We start from the raw sequence: 16,312 nt of genomic DNA on the forward strand, positions 1-16,312 counted from the left end.
TGTAAGTGAACTTGTGCATGTTTAAACTTATTTTACTTCCTTTGAGAAAAAGTGCTGCTGAACTGCAGCTAATCCAGATAAACTAGCTCTGATTAAATAGGAAAATATGAAGAAAATGAAAAGCATGGAGTACTGTATTATTTATACAGTATTTTTCTATCTTTTTTTTATTACATAGAAATTATAGGGGAATTACAGTTAAATCCCTTAGAGAGCAATATGCTCAATGAAGACCAAATTTGAAGTTCAAACATTTGACAAAGACAGAGTTCTCCACACTTCCAAATGCTGTAATAAGTATGAGGAGCCAAGCTCAAGCTAATTTAGAATATAGAAACACTAGTACTTAGTCATATGGATGATCTGTTGACGTCATTTCTAGAGGTTCTGATAGGTTAACATACAGATAATTCTAGCAACATCCAAACATGGTATTCTTTTCTCAAAGATGGTATCTTGGAGACACTAAGTCCCATTCGTAAGCAACTATCTTAAGTATCGTGAGTTACAAATCTTGATCTGACAGCTGTTGATTCTCCTGGAGACTGTTCCTTGGCCCTAAGCAGTCTGATTTTTATGTCTCATACAGTGATCATGAAAATCACAAAATAAAATGAATAAGAACAAAGTTCAAACTGATAACACTTTTTTTTAAATAAAATATAATATTTGATTATTTAATGATACTGATGAGTTATTGCAAAACAAATACATATTTATTCACTGGAAGCCAGGCTGAATGAGTAAACACTGTTACTGCATTCATGACATGGTTCAGAGCCTCAGTCACCTCTCAGATACCAAATACAGACATTGCTTATAACATAAATACCAGAATAGATACACTAGTTTTTAGAAAACTATGAGCCTATTCATTACATACTAGAAGAGGATTGGCAATCCATCCCTTCAAATGGTAGCTCTCCAGCAGAAGGGTTAGATACCCCTGCGCCAGTGATTAAGACAACAGGTGAAGACACAAAGAGATACTCTGAAAGCTTACCATTATTATTATTTTTGTCTGAAACAGGTCATGGATAATTGGTTTAATAGAGGTATTGTGTTGTTGGATCCGGTTAGAAGTGATGGCAGTATTGGATACGAAGAATTTGTACTATTTTACTCTGCCAGCAAGACATTTTGATTCTATTGTTAAAGCTTTGACATTGAATTATGTGCACTAACTAAGAACTTTTATTGGACAGAGTTTGTCTTTTTGAGGAAAACAAAGAAGAAAAAAATAAAAAAGTATAGGCCTATATACAAAAATAAACTTGTTACACATTTTTTAAAATAAATTTGAGATTGTAGAGAATTAGGAAATAGCAACAAGCAAATCACACCAAAAAGGCTCTGCAGCATCCACCCACTCTCCATCAGCCTGCGTATGCTCTCAAAATACTTACTAAACATGCAAATATATATATATATATATATATATATATATATATACTGTATATATATGCATTTTTTTGCTATATAAATCTGTAGTTCAGCTTGTAGCTGTTGGTTTGGTTCTTGGCTTATGGTGCTTTTGTATTGTGTGCTTTTTCACGCATATAACCAAAGCTTCCTAAGCACAGACAGAAACACAGTAATGGTGAATATGTAAAGAACCAAGAAGGTCGCATTTATGATTCTTGCCACTCTGGTCCAGCACAGAGATGTCTTCTCTCGCTGGTTTTGTTGAATTGCAGCACAACACTCAGTAAGGATCTGCTTCAGAAGGTCAAGGGTACAAGACTGTTCTTCATTCTGATCTGTAAATGAGTCTGGAGGGCTCTGCAGGTCTCTGACACTGTCTATGAGAGGGGGGAAAAGCAAAGCATGGCTCTGGATAAACGCTGCATTTTGTGATCTGCATAGTCTCATTTTTTATTTTTTTCGCTGATACTCCATTTTAGAAAAAAAAATGAAAACAAATGTTTGTTTCATATGTGATTATGTGGTTTTACATGTGTTAATTTCTGACTTTAAATGCTATTTCCATCCATCTATCTATCATCCAAACCGTTCGACTTGACAATAAACATTGATGTTTAAAACTGCTTATTTAGACTTACATGGTACCCTGTGTGTCATATTTTACTTTAAACTCAGGAGGTGAACTAATCATTTCTGTTTCCGATACAGACTGTATAGCTTCAACTGGATGTGACGTGACAAAAGAATGAACGACTCAGGAGATGAGGTTAACTAACAGACTGCAAAGCCTGAAGACCTAGCTAAGCAATTAAGATGAATAATTTCTGCTTCTTAAAATGTGGCCTTGGCTGCATTATAGAGTTGACTTATATTCGAAATGTGATCAGTGTTTGCACAGTTAGACATGCTGGGGAATTAACCTAATAAACCTTAATTTATAAAGTGAAAGTATAAAATACTGGAAAATGTTGCTCATAACCAGATGCTGTGTAGTCTCTTACCATCTTGGCCAGTAACAGTAGCTGTTGTTTCCACTGATATCTTCTCAGCTCCTTTAGCCTTCAGAAAATTCACAAGGATGGTCTCCAGAATGCTGATGCCAATAAGAATGAAAATCCCACTGCAGAAAATCCCTGTGAAAACAGCAAACTATGACTGCAACAGCTTTCCTTTGCTATTATGAACTTTAAAAAAAAAAATGGTACAGAAGTTGTCACTGGGGCAGAACCTTTAAAATGTTCCACTTAGGTACTAAAATGTATACTTTGGGTACTAATATGTAGTGTAAAGGTACTAACATGCACTCTTTAGGGGTAAATACATTACAAAGGTGTTGCTCCGTGACAGTTTTTGTACTTTTTTTTTTCCTGAGCATGTATGTATAATGTACTATTTGAATATGCATATGAAATTGTAAAAGGCAAACTTGACAAAACAATGTCCAAATAAGTAAAAATGTTCAATTGATGAAATTGAATTGAATCCCTAAATTCTAAACTATATTTCATTTTAAGAGAATACTCTAGGTTTAATGCATATCGTTTGATCACTGTGACTTCATCTGAGCTTCAGTTATAGGACTGCATTCCTAAAAAAAAATAAGGTCCATGCTAGACTCACCAATCAGTGGGAGTTGTTCAGCTGTAGAGGGCAGCGTGTCATTAAGAATCAGCAGAAACACAGAAATAGACAGCAGTAAAGTCACTTTAAAACTCAGCTTGTCTGTTGCACGTCCATCTATGAAGAAGGACATCACATCCAACACAAGGAAGACTAATACTGGTATTATGATGTTTATGACATACAGTAGAGGTCTCCTCTTGATGGTTATCTGCCATGTAGACAGAGAGAGTAACATTAGCATCATGATGAACGTGATGTTGTCTGTGTAAATAATATTAAGGCAATAAATAAATGAAATACGGTTGGGCAGTATACCAGTTAAAACGGATAACCATTAAGGTCTCTTATTACCAGTTGTAATATTTTAATTGCACAGCTCTCTAATCATAATTGTCACTATTACGAACTGAATTAGAGAGCTACATATATTGTTAAGTTATTTATCATGAAATAAAATTAATATCATTATATATGAATTTGGTCATATTGCCTATTCCTAAACATGAATATTGTTTTTATTTTTATTTTATTGATGATACAGTTTTTGTAATGTTCTCGATTAATTAAATCCAAAATAAACTTCAAAGCTTGGTTAAAATGTAAACTTTAATTTTGTCTTTTATTTCACATTTTCAAACTAGACATGTAAATTCCTTGATTATCTCCTAATTCTGTCCAGAGATGACAGAGTCATAGTGGCATAGTGACATTAATGTACACAGTGAGAATTGTAAACATAAATGCAGGATATGTTTTGCCATTTTGTATTAATTTTTAAGCATATGTTTGACTAACAAATGCAACATTCCTTTTCTAATAATTCACAAATGCAAAATGTGCTGTGACCCCTGCTGTCAGAGGAATGGGATTGAAAAGCCTGTTAAAATGAGTGACTTTTCTGCTCTGATGGAATGAATGACAAGAAGCTAAAGTTCTGTCATGACAACTCTCTGAAGATTTTGGCATGGTAATGGTTATGGCAATGTTAATGTATTTGGTCTTGGTGGAATAGATCTGCTACGCTGCTGCTGCTGTAGTTGTAGATTATTGCTGCTGCTGATGCAAGCAAGTACAGGAACTTGATACTGCCAATGCATACGGCGATACGGTTCTGCATTTAACACATACTGCTGCTGCACAAATAGCATATAAAATAACCCGTAGCAGATCTATACAGGTGGAGCTGGGGAAGGTGGAGGGTTTCAGAGGAACCCTGAAAGCAGGCTGCAAAATGCTAGAGTGGATGCTAAACAGTCCTTTAAATGTAAAGCAGTAAGCTCATTGGCTGCATATGCAAAGTGAACCAATCAGCTTGTGTCAAGTCATTTAACGCTGTGAAATCATTGGTTACATTAAGAACCCCTCAGCCTGCACCATCTAGAGCAGGTATGGGCAATTTTGATAGTGACGAGGGCCAGCATTTTTTCTCCTTTATACCAAGGGGCCAGATTACTAATCCATGTCCACACACCTTTTACACCACCTTACTCAATTTCCTTTTTATTGAAGGAAATTAAAGTATAACTAATGTAATTTGTTTTTAAAGATTTTATTAAGTATAAAACTTGTGCAGTTATGCTAATTTAGGAGGAAAACTTTGTTGTCAGTGGACAGAAATATTACCCCGACAAGCCAATGTAAACATTTCAATTGCATTGTCTGTAAATTTGCAACAAACAAATATACAGAGGTCCTTTTTATTAGTAGCCTACAGAACATTCTCAAAACAACCTAAAAGGACAGTTAAAACGGGCTTCATAAAAAAAAAAGAAAGTTATTCCAGATGGTACCGTAAAATAACCTGGTATCTGCAGGATTTAAGACCTTTTTAAGATCTGCAGTTGCCAATCCCTGATCTAGAGTTTCATGAAAGAACTTGGCCTATTTTACAGGAAAAGTTACAGTGGCCAAGGAATGCAAAACAAATCTTAATTCTGTAAGCAAAATAACAAATCCAAAAATAAAACAACAAATTATAAACACAATGGCAAGTCCAAAAACGAAAAAAGTCAGAAAACACAACAAAAACATCTGTCAGTCAAGACCAGCAGAAAGTACAGCATGCTGCAGCAGTAGAAAATTCTCTCAGTAGAAACAGTTCCCTATCGATACTTCACTCGTACTGCATCTGTTTAAGACGCTTGGGGAAAACTCCTTTTTCTCCGATGACTGAAACCTTTCAATAACGCAGTGTAACTGCATGGCCATTGGTTCGTGCAGTGAATAAAATACGAACCAATGGCTCGGCAGCGGAGCCGTGATCAAGCCTCGCAGTGGATCGAGAGACCCCCTTCCTGCTCGGCCATTCTCGCCGCTCTCGCGCCTGCAGCAGCGACGGTCTCTGCCGCTATCCGGCGATATAAAAGAGCAAATTTCAGAGCAAATTTTCGGCGTTCTGCTTCCCCTGGATGAGTCAGTGGCTGCGCATCTCTGCCCGCTCATGGCCATCGGCTGGAAGGCAAAGGCGGCCCACCCATCCAAGCCGTGTAGGGTGACTTCAGCTCTCGCCGGACGAGCCTACTCGTCTCTGCTAGACAAGTGTCCTCTGTGCTTCATTCCATGGCGGTCTTACAAGTTTTCCAGGCCAATCTACTCCGTTGCATGGACGAGTCCGGCCTGGACCCCGCAGCTTTTAAGGAGCTCCACAGTGCGACCGACCTGGCTCTACGCGCCACCAAGATGACAGCACAGGCGATTGGCAGATCCATGGCCAGCCTAGTGGTGCTGGAGCGCCATCTATGGCTAAACCTCACGGAGATGCGGATAAGGTCCCCTCCCTCGACTCCCCGGTTTACCCTACTGGCCTGTTTGGACCTGCAGTCGAGGGCTTCGCTGAACGCTTTACCGCTGCACAGAAGTCATCCCAAGCAATGCGACACTTCCTGCCAAAGCCCTCCAGCTCAACGGCTGCTTCTAGTCGCCCGAAAAATGTGCCGACTCAGCATCCCGCGAAGCACACACCACCAGTTGCTCCCACGTTCCAAACGTTGCCCGTTCTAATCGCGTCCACACAACCAACCGCTGTTATAGCAGGAAAAATAAAACACAAATATTTTCAAAAAGAGAGCAAATTTCCTCTTCCACTCATTGCGAGTGTCGGGTCCCCGAGGCCGAGGCCTGGCAGGACATCCCCGGAGTGTCAAGCTGGGTCATGGGGATAATAAAATGAGGTTACACACTCCAATTCGCTCGAAGACCCTCCACCTCGGTTCAGAGCGAGGATGCACATGTCTTACGTGCCGAGGTGATGAATTTGCTGGCAAAAAGAAGCCGTAGAAACGGTTCCCCCAGCCGAGAGTGAGTCAGGCTTCTACAGCCGTTACTTCCTCGTCCCCAAGAAAGATGGCGGCCTAAGGCCCATTCTCGATCTCAGGTGTCTGAATCACGCCCTCTTGAGACGGCCGTTCAGGATGATTACATTGAAACAGATCCTCTCGAAAGTATGCCCAGTGGACTGGTTCTTTTCGCCGGACCTGAAAGATGCTTACTTTCACATCCAGATAGCCCCCCATCACAGACGATTCTTGAGATTCGCCTTCGAGGGAGTGGCTTATCAATACACGATCCTTCCCTTTGGACTGTCCCTAGCTCCTCGCACTTTTACGAAGTGCATGGATGCGGCTCTTTCCCCGCTGAGACAGACAGGAATTCGCATTCTGAATTACCTCGATGACTGGCTCATTCTGGCCCAGTCGGAGGACAAGCTACTATCTCACAGATCCCTCCTCCTCAGCCACTTAGAATGCCTGGGACTCAGGGTCAATTTTGCCAAGAGCGCGCTGTCCCCCATCCAATGGATATCATTCCTGAGAACAGTTTTAGACTCAGCCCAAATGAGGGCGATAGCCGCGCCAGAACGTGCGCTGGCCATTCAGCAGCTCACAGCCTCATTCAGAGTTGGAGCCTCTCGCCCTATCAAGGTGTTTCAGAGGATGCTAGGCCTCATGGCCTCTGTGTCTCCAGTACTACAGTTGGGCCTGGTCCGCATGCGGCCCCTTCAGTACTGGCTGAAAACACGAGTTCCATCCCACGCCTGGCGTCTCGGACGCCTTCGCGTCAAGGTAAAACAACCCTGGCCCCTTGGAAAGATCCTCGTTGGATGGAAGGGGGTGTGCCCCTGGGAATGATCTGCAGAAGGAAGGTGGTCTCGACAGACGCCTCCAACATGGGTTGGGGAGCGCTGTGCGATGGCAAGCCAGCTTTCGGCCACTGGTCGAAAGAGGAAGGCCGGCTTCACATCAACTGCCTGGAAATGCTGGCAGTGTGTCTGGGCCGTCGAACCTTTCTGCCAGACGTAAGGGGACACCACATCTTAGTCCGCTCGGATAGCATGACGGTAGTGTGCTATATAAATCACCAGGGCGGTCTCTCCTCGAAGCGCCTCTTCGCACTAGTGGAGCGCCTCTTGGAATGAGCTCAGCTCAACTTGCGCTCGCTGAGAGCAGTGCATATACCGGGCAGGCTGAACCAAGGAGCAGACATGCTGTCTCGGAGCAACGTCCCCTCGGAGGAGTGGACGCTCCACCCTCAAACGGTTCAGAAAATCTGGGAGATCTTCGGCAGGGCAGAGGTCGACCTCTTCACCTCAGAACTTACTTTTCGAAGGACAGGCACACATTGGCCCTAGATTGGCCCAACCTCCTCCTTTACACTTTTCCCCCGATCGCTCTGATTCCACAGGTGATCAGGAGAGTCAGGGAACAGAGACCCAAGGTGCTGTTGGTGGCCTGGCTCTAGAGGAACCAGCACTGGTTTGCAGAGCTGTGCCGGCTGCTCTCGGCATCCCCGTGGCCCATTCCCCTGAGACGGGCCATCCTCTATCAGGCGAACAGAACGATATGGCACCCCCAGCCCGAGCTGTGGGCTCTGCACCTTTGGCCTCTCGATGAGAGCTTGCGAACCTCCCCGAGAACGTGCTAAACACAATCTCTTAGGCTAGAGCACCGTTTAAAAGACACCTCTACGCCCTTAAATGGTCTGTCTTCTCCACCTGGTGTACAGCCCCGCGGTGCGGACCCAATCTCATGCGACATATCTCTGATATTGTCCTTCCTGCAAGAGCTGTTGGATAAGGGCCGCTCCCCTTCCACGATCAAGGTCTATGTAGCAGCCATAGCAGCCTCCCACGCTCCTATAGCTGGCCAATCGGTGGGCAGGAACAACTTGGTTGTTCATTTTCTGAAGGGGTCTAGAAGGCTCAACCCGCCTCGCCCCATTACTGTCCCTACATGGCATCTGCCCACGGTGTTGAGGGCTCTGAAAAGCCCTCCATTTGAGCCGCTACAGTCCATTGACCTTCGTCCCCTGATGCTTAAGACTGCTCTGCTCCTAGCATTTGCATTGGTAAAGCGTATGGGAGATCTGCAGGCACTATCAGTGAGCCCCACCTGCCTCAAATTCGGGCCCAACGACTCTAAGGTCGTCCAGAAACCAAGGCATGGTTATGCACCTAAAGTGCTCTCTACTCCATTTAGAGCACAGGTAATAGCTCTATCGGTGCTTCCTCCTTCGGAGCAAGACCAAGAGTTGAACATACTCTGTCCCGTCAGGGCGCTGAAAGTCTATGTTGAGCATTCTGCCCCATTCAGGTGGTCGGATCAGCTATTCATATGCTTCGGTGGCCGCACCAAGGGTTGTCCGGTTACAAAGCAGAAACTTTCCAAATGGATAATTGACACTATTATGCTAGCATACTCTTCTTTGGGCCTTCAATGCCCCATGGGAGTAAGAGCCCACTCAACTAGAGGCGTTGCCTCTTCCTGGGCCTGGTCTAGCGGTGTGTCCATTGCAGAAATTTGTGCGGTGGCTGGCTGGGCCTCGCCGTCCACATTTGCCAGATTCTATAGTCTGGACATCCCGGCCTTACAGGCGCGGGTCCTTTCTGCATAGCAGAGCACTCTGTCATATGACAACCAGTGCTTGGTGTTTGCCTCCTTCATGTACGCTCTTGGCCTTCAGTGAGTTCCGAGTCTGTACTGAATTATTTCAGGACGATGATACAAGGCTGAGCCGATCTCTCTGAGTTTAGCCCTACTGCTTTTTGCGGGGCTTCCCTGCAAAATACTTGGTCCCTCTGGGCCCCCTTGGGTGCTTAAGGCAAGTTCAAGTATTAGTCGTTCCTCTAGCATAGCACGGCGGGATTGTACTGGTTCCCCAAGAATCTTAAACAGACGCAGTATGAGTATGCCGCTTATATAGCCAGATGACTCCGCCCATTCTGTCGGGCTTTGGCGGGCTTTACCACCATAGGCTCGTGCAGTTCAGCTGTCGAGCCATTGGTTAGTTTTTTATTCACTGCACGAACCAATGGCCGTGCAGTTACACTGCGTTATTGAAAGGCTTCAGTCATCGGAGAAAAAGGAGTTTTCCCCAAGCGCCTTAAACAGACGCAGTACTCATTCCGTATCTCAGGGAACCGAGGTTACGTTAGTAGCCGAGTACGTTTTCTGACTTGTCATTTTGTTTTTAGACTTTTTAGATCATTGTGTTTATAATTTGTTGTTTTGTTCTTGCCTGTGTTTAGACGTGCACATATCCCTCTTTACATTTACAGCTTCCTTGCAACATCTGTGCACCTTCTGATGTGAGAACCATATTAAAGTTTGCTCTCTTGAGCACCACCCACATACAAATTACATGTTGACTTTGAAAATGAAATAACAGATAAAATACTGCATACTACTGTATACTTTACTAGTATAAATTGAACAAACAAACAAAAAATATTTCAATAAAAAAAAATAATAATAATAATTATATTAAGTCCTAATGTATTGGAAAATGACCATAAATTAATTCATAAGGTACTTAATGCCCCTGCCTTTTTAAGTGTTAAAATGGAAATTGAATTTGAACTTTTGCATCTATTTTTCACAAACTCGTAAACTAGATGTTCATTTGTTTATTGTTTTTTATCATTTTATCTATGTATTTAATATTGGCTTACATTCCATACCCTGAGCTCTTTACCTGATATACTAGTTGATCCATTTCTATCAGCCCAATAATCTTGGCAGTAGAGTCACGTTACGTTTATACTGATGAGCTCCCACTCTCCCTGGGAGTGAAAGGTCTTCTTTGACTCGATGGTCACCCATGCTGCATTACTAAATTTAATCAGTGTAATCTCCTGACCTGTGTGAATAGACATTAAAATTGTATTTTATATCGAAGTCAAATACTTTAGAAGAATAAACCATGTTATCCTGTGTTTCTTTGTCAAAACTGATTCAGATGTACTTGAATATGCTGTAGATTGCAGTGTTATATTGCAGGTGTGGCTGTCGAACGGAAACCTGTAGAGATCCATCCTACAAGCCGTGGTCAGAGCTAAAATGTCAGATGAGGCTATATAGCCAAAATGGATCAACCTCACATATGGAGACTCCTTTGTTCCAAAATCTGTCTTGATGCTTAAATGGATAAAATATAATTTAACTGATTAATAAAGACATGATGATTGGAGACAGCATGTATATAAATCAAATCAAAAGTAAGTTGCAAGATCATGTAATATCAGGCCGTCCAATCCTGTTCCTGGAAGGTCACCATCCTGCAGAGTTTAGCTGCAGTTGCAATTAAATACATCTGAACCATCCTCCTTCAAGGAGGGTGGTTTCATATGTAACTACATTTCCCTTTTTGCTTGTATGTCCTACAAAGGTTGTTTTGTTTAATTCTACTGTAGGCCTACTGTAGGTTGAGGACACTCTTCAGGATTACTAGAAAGGTGTTTTGATGCAGGCTGCAGAAAATGGGCGTTGGTCCTCCAGGAGAAGGATAGGACATCTCTGAGTTACGCTATTAAATTTATTCTGGTGTTCACCTGGAATTAATAGAAAGGTAAAAATTAAGATTTTTGTTGGTGTCATAGGTAGTGCTCATGCTCCATTGTGTTGAGACTATGGCAAGCCAAATTAGCTTTTAATATTCCCAGCATTAGTCGTCATAATAGCATTTTTACTAACAAATCCGATTACAGAGCTCTAATTCACAGCAAAATCCCCAGTGATTAATAAGCATTGCTCAGTGTTCATATACAGGTATGTCCACCCTACAGAGTATTACAGTAACACTGAAGCAGTGCTGAAGTTAATGAGGTATACAGTAAGTGCTGATTGAGTATTAGTGATGGAACACCTGCTGTTAACAAGCAGATGCACTGAAGGAAAGAGAAACAACAAGAGAAACACAAGAGCTGTCTGTGACTTTCAGCCACAGCCCTAGATGAGATCAACTGAAAAAAAAAAGACAACAAATCTCTAAAGTAGTGCCAGCATTTCACGTAACAATAGGGTATGGCAGTGGAGTGAATCGCAGCCCAGCTTCACTTACTAACCAGACTGACTTATTTTTTTTCATACGTGTACAAAAGTTCTTATTGATAATTAACCGAGGTTTAGGTGTTGATGTTTGGATGAAAATGTTTCATTATCACAATCGTGGTGATCAGTGTTTCGTTTAGTGCTTTGACTTTTGTTAACTAATTTATTTTTCAGTAATTGCAAAAATGTGTTCATTATTGCACTGACAGTCTATTTATTGTTTGTTAATGATTGTTCTAATTATAATGTATTTTCGTTTGTTGTATGCGATTTGCTATGGAGTAACAATTTGACGATTTCATGTTAATTAAATGTTCAAATAGTAAATGAATGATTGTTTTAATCTGTCATATATATAGGGGTTAAACAGATCGCAGTTGATCTGTGATAGTATGGAGGCACCACAGTTCAGCACGCATGTGATTCGCAGATCACATGCATTTGCTAATTTATAAACTCAAGTGATTTTAAACCACAAGAAGAAGAAAGCGAAAGAGAACTTGATTGGTTACTCATGCGCTGTTTTCCAAAGCATGCATACACAGAGAGACATATTTCAGACAGCGCGTGAATATCGTTCATTCCTATAAATAATACCATATAATACATATATAATACCCCCCCCCCCCCCCCCCCCCCGTGTTCAGGCGCATTGCTGGTGCGTTGCTATTTTGAGGAGCTGAAAATAGACTGTGCCATAGACCAACTCAAACCTGGTCTAAAGTCTGGTGCAATGTTTTTTCTTTGTTATTTAAAGAGCGCGTTAGTATAAGCAGGTCCACAATGCGCGTACACGCTGCTTATTATCAGAAAATAGAAATAAAGCAATAAAGGGTCTAGTGCCCAAATACAGAAATCACCAATAGCGGTTCCTGACCGTAAATATAGGTGGGGCAGATTTTAGGTTGTAGCGCTAGTTAATCATAAACTCAAGAAAGCTTACAGTCTTTATAGTGTAATCGCTGAACACTTGCACACACACTTTTGGCAGAGATCTAATGTCCTTGTGTTATTCAGCCTGTGGGCAGCACGCTAATGTTGGCTGACAGGCTCAAAGTACACACACACAGAATGCTATAGAATTATTGCCTAAATATAGCCTTCGAATGTTGACTTAGAATGTTACAAGTTGTAGAGGAATTTAAATGAATATCATGTCTCATAATAATAATAATAATAATACGCTTATTTTAAATAGTGCCTTTCTACAAACTCAACCACGGAGGCATATATACATTGAATTTAGAGAGCACAAAAAACACTACCAGATCAGGAGACAGGGAAATTAGAATAACATAAAGTGAAAAGATTTTAGAGGTTGTGAATATGCTGAGGAAGAGAGTTGCAGAGTGTGGGGGCAGAGATAAAGAAGGTCCTACCACAAATGATGATAGTTTGTGCCGAGGGACTAGTAATAGGCCAGATTCAGATGACCTTTAAAAAGTGCACGGGAAGGGGTGTAGGTGTGTAAAGATCAGAGATGTATTGAGGGGCGAGACCATGGAGATCTTTGAATGTAATGAGGATTATTTTATATTGAATACGAAAACAAATAAGTAGCCAGTGTAGTCTGTACAAAACAGGAGTACCGTACGAAAATGTCTTGGTATGTGTGAGGACCCTAGCTGCTGAGTACTGAATATATTGAAGCTTATTTAAAATTTCAATATACGCATCCAAAACAAACCTAAAACAAACACAACAGAACTATACAATGGCTTTTCATGTGAGCATATTTTAAACGAAAGGATTAACACATAGGAAAAACAGACATGCCAACTAGTTACTGACCTGATGCAGACATACAGTACAGCTGAATCTGATTGATATCATCTTGGTCTGGAGCGAGATAAGGCAACATGAAAATAGGCGGGACAGTCTCAAAACTGCCTAAATTGTTCTAAATTAGAGTGTGCTGCAGTTCCACTTTTCACCACAGATTTACATTGTAAAAAGTTAAGGAGGGCACTGGCACTTCTGCAACCACTTCATTTTATGTGCCTGCCGAAGCTTACAATGAATTTTAATATATCCTGCGCACTTCATGACTTAAAATTGTTTTAAAAATCTGAAAAAATTTGTTGCAGAATGCTGAACACATTTACAGTTTATTATTTATTCAATTCATACAGAGTTCTATGCTGTGCCTGACAAACACTGATCACCACAATGGTGACTTAAAATGTTTGTTTCTCTTTCCTTCAGTGCTTTAATATTATTTCAACACTCTGTAGTGTGGAAACATGAACACTGAGCAGTGTTCATTAAACACAAGGGGATTCTACTGCTCAACGTCCAACCTTAAGCCATTTTTAAGCCAGAAACTTAGTGATCCTTAATATTTTAAGGACATTCAATGAATGTTTTCTGTCACATTATGAGAAAATTCATATACTAGTATATTTAAATACTAATGACAATATGTGGTAATTTCATGAACGTGTTTTATTCTAACACTTGCATAAGCTTTACATAAATTGAAGAGAGAACTTAGGAACAATAACTATGGGATAGGCTATAAAACCTTACCACGTTCCAAGGATGTTCTTTTAAAACAGCACACGACTTTATTCAGTTGTCATTTTAAATGTTTAAAGAATGTTCCAGAAATGTTCTAAGAACATTTTCTCCCAACATGTTAAGGACATTTTAAAAACCTTCAACAAACAATGTATAAATACATAACTAAATACAGCTAACCTTTAGAGAACATGATTAAATATACTGGATGAACATTTGTTCATAACTTTGAGAGAACCTTGCAAGAACGTTCGCCAGAATGTTCAAACATTAGCTAAAGTTATAAGAATGTTCCCTGGTAGCTGGGCACTGCTACTTTTGATATTGTCAGCTGTTAGGTTAACTGTGAAAATATTATTTGGATAGTCTATGAAGGTGCCTCATTTCTATTTCTATGTGTAAAGTATATCTTCAGATTTTATATTTTGATATAAAAGAGTTGATTGTGGTCTTTGTCTGAACAAACAGATCATATTTTATAAATTACAAAATTATAATGTAAACAATCAGTCTTAAGGATTGGCGAACTAGCAAATTAGAAATAATAATTCTAAAAAAAATAGAAAAAGTAAATTTTTGTGCAGTGAACAAAGCTAGTAAATATTTCCATATAATATTTTATTAAATCTGCTTTGGCTTTAGTACAATGGCAATATAAAAGTCTATTTTTTATGTAAAAAAAAACAATTTATTTTTATACCTATAATATGATGCATATTTTTCATGCAATATACTATTGATTTTATCATTTAGGAAGGGAATTATGTCTATTGGCTGTTATTAAGATGTGAAAGTAGTTATACACAGAAGAGTGTTTTGCACCGTAGCCACTCCCACCTTGGGTGTGCTTTTCAGGTATTCCACTTCTCTTTATAATTTTATTTTTTTTTAGATTTTACATGGCGATGCATCAGCGGGAGAGTGTCTCTGTCTCCACTCACTACCATATTTCCTGATGGTGCAAAGTCGTAGCCCTCAGCTTACATTTACCATTAATGGAAATAATGGTTAAACGTTTAAATAAAAAATAAATAAGGGGTCAATGACTGGCAAAAGCAGCTGCCAAACCAAAACTGTAAAATTAAAGTAAAATATTGCAATTTATATCCTAAATTTTCTTAAATGTTTTATGAAAAAAAAAACTTTACAGTATAATGCATATAATTATTTTAAAGATTATTTTTATAAAACATTCTCTGTAAAAACATAAATATCTGATAGTTAACCATTAGTTAGAAACAGCACACATGCATCAGTAACTTCAAATTTATTGCCTTTAACTAAAGCAATAAACAACATATAGCAGCGTTTCTTGTCTTTTCTTGTTTCGTGTCTTTTCTTGGACTAAAGCACAGGCTCTACTCTTCAGCACAATNAGTCTATGAAGGTGCCTCATTTCTATTTCTATGTGTAAAGTATATCTTCAGATTTTATATTTTGATATAAAAGAGTTGATTGTGGTCTTTGTCTGAACAAACAGATCATATTTTATAAATTACAAAATTATAATGTAAACAATCAGTCTTAAGGATTGGCGAACTAGCAAATTAGAAATAATAATTCTAAAAAAAATAGAAAAAGTAAATTTTTGTGCAGTGAACAAAGCTTCTGAATCCATTTTGTCATTTTCGTATGCCATTACCCTTATTCTATCCATCATTTTGCAACCTTTCTGAACTATCACTAAAAGGACAAACAGCCAAAATAAAAGGTTCTGACAGAAGTAATGTTTTATACCTTTCTATTATACCAATGTCTGGAGTCCAAAACATATTTTTAGGGGCTACAAATGTCTCCATTCCACAAAACGACGTTTTATCCCACTGCATATTTGAATTTGGCCAGGCCTAAAAAGTTGCATGACATTTAGAACGATTATAAGACAGATACTCTATGCTTAAAAAATATGTAAATTGAGTACAACTTTGCAAAATAAGAATACATTTAAAACACGTACGGTTATAATTTTGACTTGTGTCGTGAGGCTCTGGTCTTTTTCATTCTGCAGATAAAAAAGAAGCATTGATTTTATAATACTACAACTACTTGACATCCCATAATGACCCAATGAGAAGATAAATCATGCTATACTCATACCACTTCTATGATGGAGGTCACATACAGGTCCACATAAATTATGGCAAGCTGGGGATCTAATATCAAGGGCCACATTCTGGTAATCTGAAAGTCATTCTTGTCCAAGCCGAGATGTATGAAAAGTTTATTTGTAACTGCAGCATACTCTTTGTAGTTGCAGTGTCCAGCATCAGACACCCACCCTGTGCATATGAGACCTTCGGTAGCACAGTGGAATATATTCTCCAAGCACACAGTGAGTGAAGAGGAATTCATTTAAACATTCATCCCTCTACATTTCATACTCTTGTCACATTTACACAAACATAGACTATTTCCTTATA

The 16,312-nt window shown here is 39.8% G+C and overlaps 1 pseudogene; it reads right to left on the reverse strand.

The window, feature by feature from the left end:
* Positions 1-1,564: 1,564 nt before the first annotated feature.
* LOC107576451 (5-hydroxytryptamine receptor 3A-like) lies at positions 1,565-16,064 on the reverse strand (annotated as a pseudogene).
* Positions 16,065-16,312: the final 248 nt, after the last annotated feature.

This window comes from Sinocyclocheilus grahami, unplaced genomic scaffold, assembly GCF_001515645.1.
Source record: "Sinocyclocheilus grahami isolate Dianchi unplaced genomic scaffold, SAMN03320097.WGS_v1.1 scaffold3699.1, whole genome shotgun sequence".
Classification (NCBI taxonomy): Eukaryota; Metazoa; Chordata; class Actinopteri; order Cypriniformes; family Cyprinidae; genus Sinocyclocheilus; species Sinocyclocheilus grahami.